This window comes from Macaca mulatta, chromosome 17 (assembly GCF_049350105.2).
Source record: "Macaca mulatta isolate MMU2019108-1 chromosome 17, T2T-MMU8v2.0, whole genome shotgun sequence".
Taxonomy (NCBI): domain Eukaryota; kingdom Metazoa; phylum Chordata; class Mammalia; order Primates; family Cercopithecidae; genus Macaca; species Macaca mulatta.
Genome location: NC_133422.1, coordinates 100,046,254 through 100,066,448, shown reverse-complemented (window position 1 = coordinate 100,066,448; position 20,195 = coordinate 100,046,254).

Here is a 20,195-nt window from a genome sequence, read left to right as displayed (position 1 = left end):
TTCTGACATCAGAATTGGAGAGAGATTCTTCTGTCTCATTTAAGGGATTTGCCCAAAATTAACCAGTCCATGGTAAATCCAGCTCTATAATATTACCCTTAAGAATATTCAAAAGGTCCCGGGCGCAGTGGCTCACACTTGTAATCCCAGGACTTTGGGAGGCTGAGGCAGGTGGATCATCTGAGGTCAGGAGTTCAAGACCAGCCCAGCCAACATGGTGAAACTTCGTGTCTACTAAAAATACAAAAAAAAAAAAAAAAAAAAAAAAAAAAAGCTAGGAGTTGTGGCAGGCACCTGTAATCCCAGCTACTAGGGAGGCTGAAGCAGGAGAATTGCTTGAACCTGGGAGGTGGAGGTTGCAGTGAGCCAAGATTGCGCCACTGCACTCCAGCCTGGGCGACAGAGCGAGACTCTGTCTCAAAACAAAAACAAACAAAAAAGAATATTCAAAAGGCGCATGGGACAAGGAGAGGTCATTTCACATCCTCTTGAGGAGCACAGGTCACTCCAGACTATATTTTTCCTAGATGACTGGGGGACCCTGCTCTCCTCCTTTTGGCTCTAGGGACTTGATTCCTGAAGACGGGTCATGCTCCAATGTCTAGTTTAGAGTTTTTCTACTACACCACTTGGTCTCTTATTTTATTTCTCTGCTTTTTGGTTTTATTCTTTTTTAATCTCCTGGATCACAATATAATCATTTGAATTTTTGTTGTGTATACAAGGGCTCACAGAAAATGTGTAATAAACGTGGTTCGTGGGAAAATCTTGCTAACGGAATCCAGTAGATTAATAACTGAGAAAATAAGGCACACATAACAAAAGGTTGTTCATGGCTGTAAGTTCAAGAGTGGGAATTGATTAGAGTGATAGAATAAATACATGTGCATATGTTCTGAATTGATTAGGAATATTAAAAAGATACCTAGATTCCTAGAAAAATTAAAAAGAAACATTTTTTGTAAGAAATATGAAGTTCAAGTATAAACTTACCAAACAACAGAAGTGATAAAGTGTTAGCATAAAAAATTAGCATCATGATTATTCTGTATTGTTTACACAGATCTGTCAAGTCAAATGTTTGGCCAGAGCCATTCTTTATTCAGTTATCAAAATGATAGAGTCATTTGGATGAGTTCAGAGACTTCTGCCTTATGATAAAAAAGATAATTGTAAATCAAAAAAGAGTTTAAAGGCTATACTAATTAAACAGCTAATTGGATATTAGAAGATTTGTTTCTCCAAACTTCTACTATTTTTGATTTTCTTTTCTGTTTGTGAAAGTTTTGGGAAGCAACGTTTTATTCTGTGATTAGCTTCAAAGAGTTTCAGCCACGGGTTATGGGACTGGACCATGTATACTTGAAGTGTGCTTCAAACCATAAAATTCTGTGAGATTTTGTGAGCAACTACATCTTATTAATAAAAAAGAATTGCTGTTTATACCCTATTTTAAAGTACTTATTTTTGCTTTCTCAAATATAAGGATGATGTACTATGAATTTGTAATATCATTAACTATGAAGACAAAAGATATAAAAATTTACTGTTCACTCATTTTTCCTTAATTTCCAAGAACCTTAATCTGGAATTTAAGCTTAAACTTACTTTAAACATTATCTTTATTGTTTTATTTTCTATGAAAAAAAAAATCCAACCTATCTATTAGTATGCCACTTTAAAAATATTAAAAGCCAGTGGATAACTGCAAAAGAAGGGCTTTTAATTTTATATCAAATAATAAAATAATTTATTCTATTGATAATTCCAAACTCTCAAATAATATCTTGCTGCAGTACTAAGGAAATGGACAAAGGAAGAAAAAACAGCTTTTCATGCCTTTCCTGAAACAACTGTAGGAAATTTTTGTCATGCTACAATTATTCTGTGATCATGAAAAATTCTTTTAAAGACATGATAGCCACAACCATTTTATCTTCTGACTTACTAAGCAGTCTGAGGGTGAATAGAGAGTTTCGATTCCAGCTTATGGTTATAATTACTAACTGCAAAAATCCTATTGCCTTTCATTAAGTAGTTCAGATATTTAATTGAGACTACAGGGTGTCCACACACAGCGTTGTACCATGCATAATTATCCCTACACATACAGGAACACTGAGGGTACTTTTAACAATAAAACAGATTATCAAAAAATTACATTTTTAATTTAAGTTTTGACTTTAATCTTTTCTGTGGTTAAATACACATTTCTGCATTTTTTCTGCAAATGAGGACGTTAAGCTAAATAAATGAACCATAAAGTGACAGAAAAAAAAACTTTGCACTGTTACATAAATGGATAAATCTTTAATATGCATTAAACATAGCACTATGTCTTTATTTTCTAACAGCTTGTATGAGAAAGAAGAACTGGTGATGCAGGAAGTCAAATACCACCAGCTTAGTGGGTCAGCATCCTCTCCTCCCACATAAGCGGAGTTCGGAGCATGAGATAAAATACCTGGGTGCCCTTTGCTCCAGCCTCGTGCTCCCACAACTTTGCTTCTGACAGAGTACTTATCTCTCTGACCACTGGGAAACTACTAAAAGAGAGAAACTTGAAAAGGATTGGACCTTTCTGTGCAGATCTCTTTGAAAATTGTCACCTTCCAGGTTAGCTTTTAAGAGAAGCCCAATATATTAGGAACCTGAAAATAAAGGAAAGTTTGCACATTGAAACATCACTTGCTAATAGTTTTATTATTGGAAATGGAAATTTGGAATTCTAGAAAAAGAAATGTCATTAGGGGGTTAGGAATTAACCACTTGCTACCTATGCTAATGTGACGTGGTTAAAAGAAGCTGCAGGAAGTTCCTGAAATTATTGAAACAAAAATTTCCCCCTGAAATCTAAGTCATGCAAGTGAAATTATTTAAACATTCCCTTCAACTTTGTATTTCAAAAGCGCTTTACAATAGCTTCTTATGTTATCCATCCCTCGACTAGCTGAAAGGCATGCATTTTTATTGTTTTAGTTACTATTTAGCTTTATGAACAGCATTCTTGCTTTGTTGTAATTACAAACATTTTTTTCCGTGGGGATGGAATGACCATGCTCTGCTATTTCTGCCAGGTACTAATTGTCAATAGAAAATAGAGCCAAGTAGAGCAACCTTAGCTCTTCAATCAACACATCCAGTATTAAGGAAAAAAAAAAAAAGACATTGATATCTGAAATGTAAATTCAAATCTTTATCCAACACGCAAGAATTGTAATTGTGGGAGATTAGGTTGGGAAAAAATAAAAAGGTGTATAATTAGAGTGTCAGGATTACAGCTTTCACTGGAAGCTACTGTATCAGGTATAACTCTGCAAAATTGTAGATGGTTTGCAAATCATCCTTGCTCACATTTAATGATCTATTACTATGTGCCAGGTATTCTGTCTGAAACAGCATGGGAAGAGGAATCAGAGACAGAACTGCCACCTATGTGGGACCTTGCTGGGGTGCAGAAATTTTGTTTCTCACATTTTTGAAATGTAATACTTTGATTTGAATTTTACTCCTGCTTAAGGACACCAAGATGAAAGCCGATGGCCCCCTGCCCCCTTCCCTGGTGTAGTTTGTTAAGAAATGACTTTAGTTCTATGAAAGTGGATTCTTAGTTACAAACATAAAGAAGTATCACTGGCTAGTGAGAAGGGATTTTATTGAAAGGATATTGGGAGTTCATTTATCTTCCGGGATCTGCAGATGGGCGGAGAGACTAGAAAACCAAGAACATGAACCAGGCACCATTCAAACTTCAGAACAGTGAGGGTACCAGAACAGCTTCTAGGGAACAAGGCCCGGCACGGCCGCCTGGAAGTTGCTGGTACCGGATGCTTGACTGTCCTTATTTCCTGGCATTGCCAGCTGCAGAGGCAGCTAATTAACAGAGCCAGGGGTGCATCCAGGGCTCTCTTTATGGGGGCATCCACAGTGGGAGGTAGTGGGTTTTGATGCAGGAAATTACTGTGTTATATCTCAGGTTTTCTCAATTTATGTAATAAATGTATGCATAGGTTCAGATGGAAGTAAGAAGTGCCACATCTGAGAGCTGCAGAAGCACTGTAATCACCCATCCCAAAGGAGATGATTTCTTAGGAAAAGAAGTGAGTTTGGGAAATATATTAGATGTATTCTCCTGTCTCTTCCATATTCCTGGGAATTTGAGCCATCACTTATCTCTGATATGCTTTGCTTGAGAGGCAGTTTCTATACTATATTTGATGATGTGCATCTGATAATACATCATTCAAATATTTCCCAGCTGTGTTAACTGAGTCTCTAGAGGCAGGTCTCCTGAGAATTGTCAGTTGTGTTTATTTTCCAGTTAAGTCTACTTTCAGAGAGCCATTATGAAACAGAAAAGTTTCAACAGAAAGATGATTATTGTTAATATTATTGTGGTAAGACCACTTAATGTGAGATCTATCCTGTTAGCACATTTTTACATGCGCACTGTTGTGTTGTTAACTATAGGTGCAATGTTGCACAGCAGACTTCAGGAGCTTATTCCTCTTCCACAATAAAACTCTGTACCGTTACTGTTGAACAGCAACTTGCCATTTCTCCCTCCCCTCACCTCTGCAACAGAATGATAAACCTGGAGAACATTATGCTAAATAAAATAAGCCAGTTACAAAAGGACACATATTGCATGATTTCACTTATGTGAAGTATCTAAAATAATAACGCTCATAGAAATAGACAGTGAGATTTTTACTGGGAAAAACATTCGCTCTTTAAAGCAATTGAGAGAGATTTGCTTTAGTTGATCAAAATTATAAGCCACCAGAAACTCCCCAAAATGGCATATTGTTGAAGCCATAGTGTGTGCACAGTTGTTGAATAGGCACTTCAGAGATAAGAAGAGTAAAGTGTGGTATAAAAAAGAGAAAAATGCTAGAATGCAGTCATTGCAACATTAAAAGAAATGCTTTATCGTGGGTGAGATCCTTTGGCCAAACTATTTCAACTTGGAAAGATGTAGTAATACAAAAAGATTTCAATACAAGGAAATAAAGAAATTGCATGTGTGCTACTTCGCAAAAGAGTAAGAATTTAATGGATCAGGTTAATTATTATAAAATTAACTTTTACCATCTACATTAAAATTAGGAATTTTCTGATAATTTGTTTTCTTTTTGTCCTTTCAGTAAAGAACTCAGTATGTTTAACTTTGTTTTAAACAGGAGTGGCTGCCTATGTCTTGCAGTTTGAATGCAAGACACTCAAATGCTCAAGAATTATCAAGGATAGTTTATGTTAAGAAAGGAGCATTCTGTTGAATCACTCAATAATGGTTATTATTTAGGATGAGCAACAGTTAATCACAAAAACTTAAATTCAAAGATACTGCTTAGAATTGTGGGTGAGAAATATCCTAAAATACAACCTTTATTTATTTTGGAACTCGTTTTAATGCAGAATAATCCTAGCGCTATACTTAGTAACAAGAAGAAATCAATTTAAATGTCATGCTGATTTAAATTTAAGTAGTATACATTATAAAAATGGCAATTTATTGTTAGTTTTCAGACTCTGTATAGCTATTTTTTTCTCCATTCTCTTCTTATGAAATATTCAGGGAAGATATTATTACTTTCACTTTGCAAATGGGATAACTGAGAACTCAACAAATTATATAATTTATCTCAAGACACAGAGCTGGTTCATGGTAAAGCTATCATCAGCAATCTCATGATTATTAGAGTTATCCCTTTCCAATTCTGAAATCCTCTGGGAAGTGTCAGAATTTACACTCCTCACTGGGAACTACTATTGCAGTTGGAACTCTGAGGCTTTATTTGGGAGTTTTTACTGATTATAGAAAATCTCTTGTTAAGAGAGGTTTTAATAAATAAAATAAGTTTGGGATATTACCAGATAGCCTCTATATCCTCAGAGCTCCCAGCATCACACCTTTTATAAGAACAGTAAAGAAAAACAAAGTTCCTCCCCTCCTCCTGCCCTCTGTTGTTTTTCCAAAACAAACAAACAAAAAACAAACAAACAAACAAAACTACACACTAAGTGTGAAAGTGATTGGAGTAGGGGAAGGCAAGCTGGGGCTGTACCAGGTCCAGGGTTGAAAAGAATTAGGGGATTATTACAGTTCTCGTTTGAAGACAAACACTTGTCAATGTATGTCAATGAACTTTATTGAACAACCACTATGTACTGGTACTCCTCTTAGGTATTTTGTACACTTAAACATCTAAACCAGGGTTTTCCAAATTTCTTATGATGAAACAGATAGAAGGTGATGATGCTGGCACAGCACACACGGAGAGTGTGACGGAAGGAGATCAATTAAGGATGAGTGGGTCCGTATCTCTACGCACCTGCCACCAGCTGGACGGCTGTGCTGGAGGTCTAAGCCCTGGATGCTTAGCTGTGTGATCTGTGAACCGGCAGCATCAGCCTCCCCTGGATGCTGGTTACAAATACACCTCTCAGGCCCACCCAGACCTGCTGAATCAGAATCTGCTGTTTCCAAAATTCCCGAGCGATTCTCATGCACCTTAAAGCTTTAGAAACACTGTTCTAATTAGTGTTCTTAAAATATTGTTATGGGATACAGGCTTTAGTAAATTCTCAGGATATTCTACCATGTACTCAAGTTTGAGAAACAGGAGATTTAATAAATACTGATGTTTGGATTCCATCCACACAGATTCTGTTTTGATTGGTTTAGGGTGTAATCTGGCATTAACATTTTAAAATTGCCTCTGGTGAGTTTTATGAATGGTAATGTTTGGGAACACCTGTTTTAAGTTAAGCCGTGAGCTAAATTGTTCTTCACCATTTTACAGATGTGGGAACTGAGAAATTATAAGGAAATCTAATTTGTGAGTGGTAGAGCCAGACTTAAGCTTAGACCCTTAACTCACTTCTTCTCAGTAGTGGTCTGTGCTGTTTACTATTTTACAGGAGAGTTCTATATTACTATTTTTAATACGTTAGTATTATTTAAATATATTTTTTCCAAAATATGCCTGTGGTGGATGATACTGAGTGGCCACTTGATTGGATTGAAGGATGCAAAGTATTGATGCTGTTGTGTCTTTGAAGGTGTTGTCAAAGGAGATTTGAGTCAGTGAGCTGAAAAGGCAGACACACCCTTTATCTGGGTGGACACCACCTAAATCAGCTACCAGCTCAGCCAGGATATAAAGCAGGCAGAAAATCACAATGGCAAAGCAAACTAAATATGGCCTGAGAAGGACTCCATACTTCTGTATTTGAGTCCTTGTGGATGGACTGTAACCTAGCTTAATAGTCAGACAAAATTTAAAACCTAACTTAATAATATGCACTGTAACAGTGATTGAATGTTGCCAATCCCAGCAGGATTCAACCACTCATAGACTGCTTTTGTTCAAACTGCGTTCAAACAAGGCAAACGCTGAGCTGGAACCAATCTCACTGTTCAATGTACCTCACGTCTGATTCCTGTAGGTCACTTTATCTTTTTTGTTTATACATTTATTCTGATCACGAGGCACCCCTAGAGTCTCTGTGAATCTGCTGTGATTCTGGGGGCTGCCTGATTCGTGAATCATTCATTTCTCAATTAAACTCCTTTATATTAATTCAGCTGAAGTTTTTCTTTCATCAGTGAAAAGACTAGACTGGCTTAGCCTTCCAGCCTGCGTCTTTCTCCCATGCTGGATGCTTCCTGCCCTTGAATATCAGACTCAAGATTCTTCAGTTTGGGGACTCAGACTGGCTTCCTTGCTCCTCAGCTTGCAGATGCCCTATTGTGGGGTCCTGTGATCATGTGAGTTAACACTTAATAAACTCTCCTTTATATATACATCCTATTACTTCCGTCCCTCTAGAGAACCCTGACTAATATGATGTCTCCATTGAAAAGAAGAGAAAATCTATTTAAAAAACTGATATAGTCATAGTCCTTCAAGAAAACTACCAAAGGAACTCATATGTTGTAGACAGTTATTTTGTTATTGCTCTAAAGACATCAAAATAATTATACACCTTGTTTACAATGCCTTTAAGTTGATCACATTCAACGTTGTGTCCTATCCATTCATGTACATATATTTAATGTCATATTGACTCTTGCCTTTTTCAGTAGTGATCGGTATAAATTATCTAAAAATCAATCCTGAAGGTTATAATTTATTTTTCCATTTTGAACTTTGCCTTTGAAAGATCATTTATGTATTTTAAACACAGTTTTAAAAACTAATCTCCAGAAGTCTAATTTCTCATATTAACCAAATTAGAGAGGTTAATTAGAAGATGAACTCTTAGCTACAGCCATCATTAGAACTTGGGTATTATTTCAAACTCATCTCTCTTCCTAATCTTAGTGGTTGAAACAATTTCACAGGTTAAACCAGCCAACTTGACAGCCCGTGAATGGTTACTCACTGACGGGCCCAAGGAGAGGCCAAATGATGATCGTATCTCTTAACGGCAGAGCAACAGAATATTTGAAATTAAATAGAATTGGACTTAAATCTCATCCCAGTGGACAACTGGGAAAACTTGGAAACATTAATCTTGCCGAATATTTGTGCATCATTTAATAACTAATACTATATGTACTGAATTAAGTACCTAGCAGGATTTACAACACTGTGTATAAGGAGCCTCGCATGTGTTTCCTGATCTTCGGTGTTTTTAGTGTTAATATTATGACGATGTGTAAATTTGGTGTCGAGAATTAAAATTTGCTTAGCAGTTCTAGTGTTCTATACACTGTTACCTATGTCCATCGACTCCAACTCATTGAGGTTCATGATGCTAAGGTGAATTCTGGATTGAAACCCAGGTCTGTCTGCTTATAGGGACTTTTTGCCAACTTCAGGGTTTCCTGCTTTTGCTCAATTGAGCCTTTCAAGGCTCGATCACATTTGAGCTACAGCAAATCATGGCATCCATCGTTCACTGATGGACTATGTTCCAGAAGTTGCGAGAAAAGTAAAGGCGGATAAAAGGAGAGAGACAAGAGGACTCATAAATATTCTGAAGTATATGACTAATCTAGTATAATGGAAGCTCAGAAAATAAATTATATTTCCAAATATATATTTCTGAATTTTTTGGTGTTTGTTATTGGTATTCTCTGAAGGGCCACCTTCTTTTCTTTCTAATGCTCTATGTCCCTACAAAGGAATGACGATTAGTTCACTGGAATAAGAATCACACGAATTGGTACATAGTCCCAATCTGCTTGGCATGTCATTTAATGTGGAGCCATTTACCTGGTCAAGTGAATACTTTTAAATTAAACAGTTTTCTTGCACTGTGATTGGTGCCAATGCAGTCTAGGGTGAAGTCTTAAACATAATCCCTATAGGATTTCCTAGGTTCTCCCTCAGAGTTTCTAACTCCATAGATTTGGGGGTGGGTCGCAGAATTTCCATTTCTAGAAAGTTCCCAGGTGATGCTGAAGCTTCTGGTCCAGGTACTACACTTTGAAAACTGCTGTTTTAGTGTTTACATGTGGTAGCATGAGTTAGTTTTACCTGGGGCTTTTAATCCCAAGTTCTGACACTTAACAGCTGTGCTATAATTAAGTTATGTGATGTCTCTGTAGTTTGATTTCTTTGTACAATGAGTAAAATAATCGTACCCATTTAAATAAGATTATTGTGAGAATTTAATAAACAAGAAATTTCTTATAATGCCTGGTATATAGTAATCACTCAATAAGTTATGTCAATTGTCAAAGCAAAATGTCTGAATTATAGATGAGGGAGAAATATTGTAAATTCTATAGCATTTTAATGGCCTGTTCTCTCTACCCGTCACTAGCCAGTTTCTATCTGACATTGGTCTGTTCTGTGCCCTTCCTTTCCTGAGGGAACCCAACCACGTTTACTGCCTAAAGCACTCTCGTGGCACTTCTAACATGGGTGCAAGGAGGAAATGTCAAGAAATCGTGACAAACTGCAAGACTCAAATCTCCCTTTCAATTTCAAAAATCAAAACATGTATTCATATCCCATGGCACATATGGATGAAGATATTGTTTTTCTCAGTTAATATTTTAGTTTTGCTTTTGCACCAGAGCCTAGTTTTTTCTGTAAGTGTCCTTTATCAGGCTACTGCAGAACTGCACAAATACTGAATTGCCCTAGAATATTTGCTTTTAACTTGTTTCTTTAAAGCAAATGTAAAACTACAGTGGGTTATATTTACCTAGAGGTTTTATCACCATACACTTAATTTAAACTCATATAAAATTAGGATTAGTTATATTTAGTCTTTTCATCATTCACTTAATTTAATATCATTCTTAGTCCATAACTTAGATATAAAAAAATTTGCATTTTTTTCTATCCTCCATTGGTCCTAAATCCCCTTAAACAAAACAAAACCCAAGGCAATATTTTTGCCTGGAAAACTTGAGGTTTGATTAGTTCCACCTACTTTCATGCACTTTAATTTGGGCCCCTTCTCCTCGGTAGTCTAGAATATAAACTTTTTTTTTTTTCATTTTTAAGAGATCAGTTTGGAAAACCTACCAAAACAAAACAAAATCAATGGTTTCCTTACAGAAAGAAGCCTGGGGAAAGAATTAGCAGGAATTACTCCACGGGTGCCGCTGCTACTAGTTTTTTATGCATGATTGCTTGTCATTTGGCTGAAATCAATGGTTCTCTGTACACCACAAGAGCAGTGGAAATGGGGGGCAAACTGCAAGTTAAGACTGCTCTGAATGTGGATTCAACACTTCACTGCTGTCCTCCAACATGTGCCCTCAAAGTACCACTTGGCTGGGAATTACAAAGGGCTGCATTTAGCAAAGCTTTAATTTAAAATAGTCACAGGTGACAGCTCTATTATTTTTGCACGTTCAGATGCAGCCACAGCTGTTTTTATTTATCTCAGCTGTATACACACCCATTTGTTCTAATTATTAGTTTCTGATGTAGCGGAAGATACATATCTCGAATGCCTATCAAGACTAAATTCAATTAAGGAAATCGTACTTTTCACCTTCACCCCCTTTGGTCCTGCTTGGCTGCTGGAAATTTCCACAACCTAAAACTTTGATCCTCATTTCATCTCCACCCACTAGAAGCGATTTCCAAAGTTGTCCTAGGTTACTGATCTATTCCAATTTAATAGTTACTGACATTTTTTCCCTGCATATTTAACACACTACAAGCAATTACCATGTGGCAATTATGAATTTAAAAATTTTTAAAAACGCAATGATTGGTTGAGCTCCTGCTACTACTGATAAAACATTGTTAGACCTTTGAAGTATAAAATAGTGAATTCAACCTGCCCTCTGCTTTCTAAAAATTGCCTTTTTGCTCTTAAAAATGCATATACAGCTGTTTTTCTTATAAAAATAATTTCAAGTTTCTTCTATGCCCATAAAATATTTTCAGTTATTTTTGATTTCAGGAAGTATGAAAAATTGTTTATACACAAAAGAATTGCGGTGTGACCCATTCGAACTCTGTCTCAGCAACAGACAGCTTTGGATTGTAGACCTCACTTTGTTTTGCTTCTTTCTGTTTGATGTTCCACCTGTGGTCCATTCACTATATTTGATGTGTTGCAAAACAATGGAATAATGGCTTTCCCACCAGTAATGTAAGAAGAAACATGGAGGAACTAAATAAGGGTCTAGAACATTTGAGATAGAGGAAAAGAGGTATAATTAATGAGGAGAGGGATCAAGAAGATTAGCAGGATTTTTAAAAGGGAATTTCATTTGCAAGGTACACAGAACACGACACACAAAAGTGTAAGAAAAAGAAAGTTTTCTTTAACATTTATATAAAGATTCTTTTTGGAAAATATAACAAATTTGGTTGCAGAGTGGTCTGGGGGTTGATTTACTTTTAAATTGTAAAAACACAGTTTTTTGTGTTTTTTTTTTTTTTAATTTGAAATAAGAGCTGATATGCAATATTGTAGGGGAGTTGGTTGACCTTTTAGTCAGAATAGTGGCTTTTGCAATCATGGTGACAACATTAACTGTGGCTCCTCTTGAGGAGGAGTTCATTCATCTTCGTAAGTTCATTAATGCTGGGGGAAAATACGCATAGCAACTAATCTACCAATATTTGAGAGAATTAGGCAAACTCTCAAGAATGTAGGAAAGAAACTATAAGGTCAACAAGCTTATAAAATGTAAAAATCATGAAAAGGCAGGTAATAAATAATAGACATTGATTTTTTCTGTCCAGTAAAGACCATGAAAAGATAAGTATTGTAATTTTAACATAAGAGTGCTCTAGAATACTGGGTTTGCTTTTTAATCGATTAACATGATTTTAAAAAATGACGATTTAAAAAAATATTTTCTCCATTACTTTGAGTTATCACTTTAAACATAGGTAATATCAAGATATGTTTCTGAATTGTATATTTAATCAGGACCACTAAAGTGCACCGGTGAAATGGAAGTGTTAGCAGCAATGTTCTGTTGTAGGAAGATAATCAGATTGGTTATGTCTGCTTTATAGTAATGTGATTGTTGACTGATTTGCCTTTTCCTAACTTAAGTCTGTTTGGTCTTTTCTTCTACTTGTTCTAAGGGACCCTGTTCAAAGGGACATTTTATTTTCCTTTGTAAAACAGTATTTGCCTTACATTTACTCTCTAATAATATTAAACTCTAGTCTTAATACATTGACTTACCTAAGGAAATCGGCCTTGTGATGGACCCCTGGAGGTGAGATACATTCTGAATGAGGATCTGTTGAGAGTTCGAGCATTTGTTCAGCTGCTAAGTCACTGCCACCACCTCATTAGCCAAACATAACATGTGTTCATTCCTTCATCAGTAAATTTTGGTTGGGACACATGACAGGTGATAATAGAGGTTATTAGCTGCAATGCTTATTAAAATATTTGAAGATATACTTTAACGCATTTTAATAATTATTGAGAGTATCCCTTAATAACAGTAACTCTTCTAAATGAAAGCTTTTAAAATTGCCTGTAAGTCAAAACAAAGCATTGTTATTCAACTTTATATAAAAGCTGTCCAGTGATTTCAAATATGTACTAACATTTAATTTCAATTCAAAAGAAGTATTTTTAAGTCTTTATAAACTCTGATTAAATCACTTTATTGAGTTCTATCCCTTTAAAAATGAATAAGGGAATGAATTTGTTTCTATTATATTAGCCTTTACTTTTCCTTTCCCCCAATTAACCCCAAGCGAAAATGTATTGACTTTGACCTGAGAAGAGATACATCAATTTTGTTACTTATTTTGCCTCTACTCCCATTTCCCATACATATACGGGATATGTATATCAGCACAAATTAGCAGGCCCACCCTTTCTTACTCTTGGAGCCAGTCTAATCTTCTAACTTGTGAAATAAACTACCATGCAGCACTGATGATCTTTCACATTAGAGCTTAGAGTTGATCATAATGTCTTCACTTTAGTATCCCCTTTAGGTTGACATTATTTATTAAAAAGGTAGTTTTCAGTCTGATTTATGGGTCATTATTGATAGTAAGTCTACTTGATACATTGCACAGACCTTTCTTCTGCCAAAATGAAGTGTTTACAAAAATGTATTTGACCAAATACTTTACGATAAATATCGCAGTCTGAAAGGGAACTATCTTCTTTGAAAGGATTAAAGCCTCCAGATAGTTACAAATAAGATTTTTTTTAAAAGTAGACACATGTTAAATCATGGAACAGCAAAGGGGATACTTTATGGAAATGAACTCACAAGATAATAATTTGAATTTGACAAGGTGATAATTAAAGTCCCCAGATAGATTTCTTCCACATCTGTATGCCTTTCAGTAAAGTTGGTTAGCATATTAACTACTGCTGGAGAATACAGAAAATATTCATGTGATGTAAAACTGCAAATTATTATTCATTTCAATTTGTATAATAAGTGTAACAAAATGCAGTGCATACAGTATTACACAAGAGGTACCAAACTCCTTTATAGACATTTTTTAGAGCACAGGCAGGATCCTTATATGACAATTTTTGTCTTCAAATATTCAAGACATTTAAGTATGAATTACCACTTTTTGCAGTTTAAAAATAATTTTGTATATCTTTACTGCTTTCTAGGGCTAACAAATTCTTACTTCGAATGACTAGAATCATTTTTAAATATTATGTACTAGGATATATGGATATGAACATATATTTATACACACATGTGTGTACACAGCCAAATAAATAATTAGTCTAATGTATATCTATTAATATTGTTATATTTTCCTCCAGAGAAAAATTGAGGTTTGGTGACCAGAGAAGAAAGCACCATGGGTGATTTTAAAAAATGCACACACACACACACACACACACACACATATATATATCCACTACATTTCTAATTTCAAATAGTGATCCTACATACTAATTCTCTTCTTCGTAATTGAGTTTGATTGTAGATTCATTTTAATTTAGACATTTATATGAGAAAGCATGTTTAATACGATTATAAGAAACTGTATGAAATTTTGGGAAAGAACTGTTAAGTGTGCCCACACACTGTGGGCACTAAATGTCACACTTGAGAATGTCCCTGGCCCTAGCTGATCTATAACAAGAATATTTTCTGTCACATGGAATTTAAAGATAAGAAATGAATCACCATGCAGAGAGATGTGCTATCACATCCCATCTATGGAAAAAACAAATGAAAAAAAAAACCATGAAGAGTTTCTGAAGTACAGCATCACCTACATTTATCATATTTTCATACAAATAAAGCAAAGATTATTCTCCTGGTTTTTAATAAAATTGTCACTTTTAAAATTTGCCATGGGATATCACAATGGACAATGCAGGGGCCCTTCAGCCCACAGTCAACGGGTGATCAACTGTGAAAACTGATATTCTCTCTTAGGAATATTAGCTAGAGTAGGAGAGAAAAAAACAACATGATTACAAAAAGGAGGATCATTTGAGATCAACTTTAATGTGAAATTGTGTAGAAGTGGGGAAAAAGATACAGAAAACATCTTGACAAGTCCACTTAAGAAACTATTAGGTTGGTGTAAAAGTTATTGCACCAACTAATTACTTTTGCACCAACTAATTACTTTTGCACCAACCTAATTAAAAACTTGAGAGAGAGAGAGTACACAACCATAAAAGCAAGAGTGTGGAGGAAGAAGTGAAAATGACCAAAGAACACATTTGTCGAACATGGATATTTTGACAAACAAGGGAGAATAATAATTTAAAGTACAGTGCCACAGTTTGGAGAAGACTGCTCTTGCACACAAGTGAAAGCTCTCATCGGTCCTATCTGATGCAAGTTGCATGTCCATCGCTGTGCAAGCATCAGATTGCACACAGCTGGGCTGGCACTGCCTCTGTAAGGAGAGGAATGTACCACATTCTCTGCAGGCGACTGGAAAAGTCTGGATTCTGTTATCTAGAAATACACGTTACTTATCCCCTTGAAAATTAATGGGAGAACAACCTCTTCACTTCTGTGTTTTCAAATTTCTGTTTTATGCCTTTTTGTTGTTTTATGCAGTTTTATTTTTTCACGAGGTCAGGCACAACTAACTGTTGATTTTCACCAGATTACCTTGTTATTGGCTTGGCTCCACTGAGCAGCCCCTTCCACGGAGGTTTCCCAAGAAACCACGCGTTTCTTCAACTTGGACTCAGCTGTGTACCTATTTCTCTCATCAGCCATTAGAGTGTCCCACTAATATAGTCAAAGAACATCTGGCCTCTTATACAAGTGAATATTAGTTTTGAAGAAGATGTCTTTGGAGACAGTAGAACAAAATGGATTTTTTTTTTCCCTACGCAGGAGCTCTTGGATTTTCCTCACTGCCCATTCTCACTTTTTCTTGCTTACTCAGAACATGATTTTCCCTCAATTCAACTGTACCTTTCTCTGACTTTGACCTGTGCCGCCTTTGTGAAATAAATGATATGTGATTTTTTTTTACTGTTTCTCCTTCTGAGTGTCATATGCAGAATCCTTCAGAGACCATCCGTGCCTCCTACAGAGTCTCCGCCTTTTCTACCCGGCTAGCTTCCTCCAGAGCTGAGTCTTAGGTAGATCTGAACCACACATGCAGGAGGTTTTAAGAACAAGTCTTGTGACACTTCCTGTGCTTTCGGTCCAAAAACTATGATTTTCTTATTTCCCTGTAAGTGTGTCAGATTCTGGCAAAACTAGCTTGGAGTTTACTGAGTTGACTGATACTGAATGACATCAGGACTCACTCTTCTCTTTTCTTTTCTTTTTTTTTTTTTTTTTTTGCTATGAGTAGGAAAAAATATAACTGCGTGAGCAATGTACTTTTCTTCTTAACACAATTTAATCTTTACTAAAAATCATTTTAATAATAATCACATTTGTACAAAGTGTTTCACTTGTATGTTACTTTTAAATCTTAGACCTTGATTTTTAAAAATCTTAATCATTGCTGTTTTCACCCCTGACTTTGTCCCCAGTGTCTACATGCATAAACACAAATCTTTCTACTCCTAACTATTTAGCAAAATGTAAATAAAATGTCTTTAATTTATTACAATTTTGTGTATTTGTTAAATTTCCTGGCCTGGGTTGAACATCTTTTAGTATATATTTCATTGTGTTTTACCGAAAATTGGACTTCAGACTCAGTGTGTTACTGTCAAACTCTCCCGTCATGACTATCTCAGGTAGTTGAGGTATCACTGAGAGTGTAAAGAGCGATAAACCCTCGGTTAATGCAAATTGGCATATCCGACAAACTCAAGCTGCCAAGATCATAACCAGGGACTTGCAAACATGTTTTTATGACATAAACTCGTCTTAAGGTTTTACTTGAAGTACCATCCATCTCATCTTTCACCAGGCTCTCCTAATCTTTGCAGAATTGTCCATTCTAATGCGGTCTTTCTTCATTCGTTCACCCATGGCTCCATTAAATGTTTCTGTGCAGGTAGCCTGTCCATTGGAGTAACTGGACTAAGGATGGACTAATTTCTTAAGAAATCCAGAAAAGCAACAAAAATCTTTCCAGTTACCAGTGGAAAATTTCTGCAGTTATCATACATGTATCATTAGGTTCTCACCTACCATTCCTAGATTCTATCTGTCTAATTACCTCTGAGGTTTCTTAGATTAGGCAAACACTTTTGCAGCTCTAGTATTTGCATTGGAGAGCCTTGGCTGAGACTAGATCTCCCGATATTTGGATATATTGAGGGCTGGAAGTAAACAAAGACTGCCACTTCACACCTGTGGAAATACTACCTTTTTGCATAGAGGCAGCTTGAATACATGATTAGGAATTCACTGTGACTTTGGTTCAGAGGGGAAAAAACAAAATGGGTTATTTGATTATGCAGAACAGGTAAGAAAGGAAGGAAGGAAGGAAGGAAGGAAGGAAGGAAGGAAAGGAAGGAAGGGAAGGAAGGAAGGGAGGAAGAGAGGGAGGGAGGAAGAGAGGGAGGGAGGAAGGGAAAGGTCCTTTTTTTTTCCTCCAGGAACATGGCACTTTGAGAAAATTGGGACTAAAACATGTCTTATAATTTGTTAAATATTATGAAATATTTTCCTTATTGTTAGCAGAATTCTATCTTGGCAGACTATTTCTTTTAGGAAACCATTTACCCTTCTCCCCTTCTCTGGGCACTACACATCTCTTTCTGGTAAGAAATCTGTCAAAGGCACTTCACCAGGATTCTGGCTCTTGTAAAATGCAATCAAACTGCAGGCAGTGGGGAAATGACCATTACTGAAACTCCTTTGGAGAGTGCTTAGCTTATGAAGTTTATGAGCAGTCCTACCTGATGACCAGCTTACTATGCTCCTCTTTACTTCCTCCTGTAACAGGATGACTGCCACTTCTCCTCTTTGTCATGTGACCTTGCAGAGCGTCCAGGAATTTATGTCAATTGCACATTTTCCTTGGCCATTGGCTCTGGTCTTCGCCATAGACTTGCATCAGTCAGCAGACATTTTGCAGGCATAATATGAGCAGAGGCGCTAAGTAAACGTGTGTGATTTGGATTGGCCTCCTGTGCCTCTGCCATTTGTCAGAGCCACATTCTTCATGCCACCACAGGTCCCCAAATGAGAAGATGCATGCAGCTGACCTAGACCTAAGCCATAGCCTAGAGCCACACCCAGCCCATCCCAACATACCCAGAGTGCTCCAAAAGCTTCCCAGCTGTTTCATGAGCAGGGAATGGCTGTTGTTGCAAGCCTTTGGGTTTCCTGGTTATGTATAAAGCAGTATTATTCACTGAAAACTTCATAAATACAAAGCTTTCTGCATGAATTTCTATTCTGTGCCCTGCAAGCTTTTATTAAGGGCATGCATAGTGAAAGTCTGATTTTAGCTGAATTTGGGGAGGTAAGGGCCAAGGCTGGATGCAGCCTAGCAGTGGTGCTGTGCCGTGGGAAGGGACAGCATGTGCTCAAAAAAAGTCAGAACAAAAAACCCCACAAAGTTTGAGTGTGGAAAAGTGCTACAAGCGTCTGGAATCAGTTGGCTCACTGAAGGTCAAGCAGCAACTATGAAAAAGTTGTGGGACATACTAGCATTTTATAGGGATTCTCAGAAATACCCAGGGAGAGAAACCCCATAAAAGTCTAGATTTTCTGCCATAATACACAAAGGGACATGGGCTATTGGTATTTAGGCATTAAAGGGAAGCATGACCCACCCCTGAAGGCTGAATAAGTGTGAGACACCTGGTTTATATTTATATAAATTTTTGCACAGGACAAGTCAACCTTCTAAGCACGATGCAAAGTAGCATATCCAATCTATTAAGCACCATGCCTCTTAACTCCTAATATATAGCATATAGCAATCCTGCCACAGCCTCTAACATTTATTGAGTTTTTCTATTGACTAAGCTGTGCCAAAATATTTTTCAGGTTTTAACTCATTTACTGATTCATGAGATAAATAATTTTACTATCTTGATTAAATAACTAAGTAAAGTTTGATTTAGAAAAGTTTAGTAGTTATACCAAAATCCAGCAGCAGAAAATGACCGTAATTTCCTACATAACAATCTTTTGATCTTTTTTTTTTTCATTATACTTTAAGTTGTAGGGTACACGTGCACAATGTGCAGGTTTGTTACATACTGATAGTTTTTCTTTATCCTTTCTCCTTACATCTGTGAGTAACACATTATACTTCCTTAAAATAAGGTGGGAGCCAGCATTTATAAAATATATACCTAAAGAGAAAACTAACATATACATTAAGAAGAAGTGGAGAAAAAAAGAAAGATTGTATATAACCATTTATTTTTATGCCTATTTATATAATTTACTATGTATATAAATGACTTACAATAAAAATTAGTGTATACCTAGAAATAACAGACAACAGGGAATTGTATTCCTGGAGTGAAATCTAAAATAGATAGATGTAATAGTTTTATGAATAACATTTTTGAGTATATTAGCTTATCTTCAAAATGTGCTTGGTCTTGTCATTTAGATTATATTATATCCATGTATATAAAGAATAATGATATTAATATACTCTTACTGCTAAATTTATACATTACTAAAAATAAAAAGTGTCATATATTTGAGCCTGAGGACTTGTTTGAAAATTTTACATGAAGAATATAAGAAACATAAGGAATACATATCTTGAGGATGAAATCTTTATAGTTACAATTTCTTTTTCAACAAATCTTGAAAAGCACTTTGATATGTCATTTATTGCCTAATAATGCTGATTATATGGAAACTGGATCTACATGCAAAAGCATTACATGTAGCGACATTAGTTTACTTCAATTACCTTTCTTAACTCTCACTTTGAAAGTAATCCACTCATTAAATTATTCATATATATACATATATATACATATATATCAATATATATGTGACTATATACATATTCATATATTTTTGTGTGTGTGTGTGTATATATACACACACAGGGAGAGAGAGAGAGAGAGGATCTAGCTTTGTTGCCCAGGCCGAAGTACAGTGGCATGGTCTTGGCTTACTGAAACCCTCCACCTGCTGGGTTCGAGCGATTCTCCTGCCTCAGCCTCCCCAGTAGCTCAGATTACAGGCATGTGACACCACACCAGGCTAATGTTTTATATTTTTAGTAGAGACAGGTTTTCACCATGTTGGCCAGGCTGGTCTTGAACTCCTGACCTCAAGTGATCCACCCTCCTCTGCCTCCCAAAGTGCTGAGATGATAGGCACAAGCCACGGTGCCCAGCCTATTCTTGTATTTTGGGTGTCTTTTTTTTTGGAGTAGTCA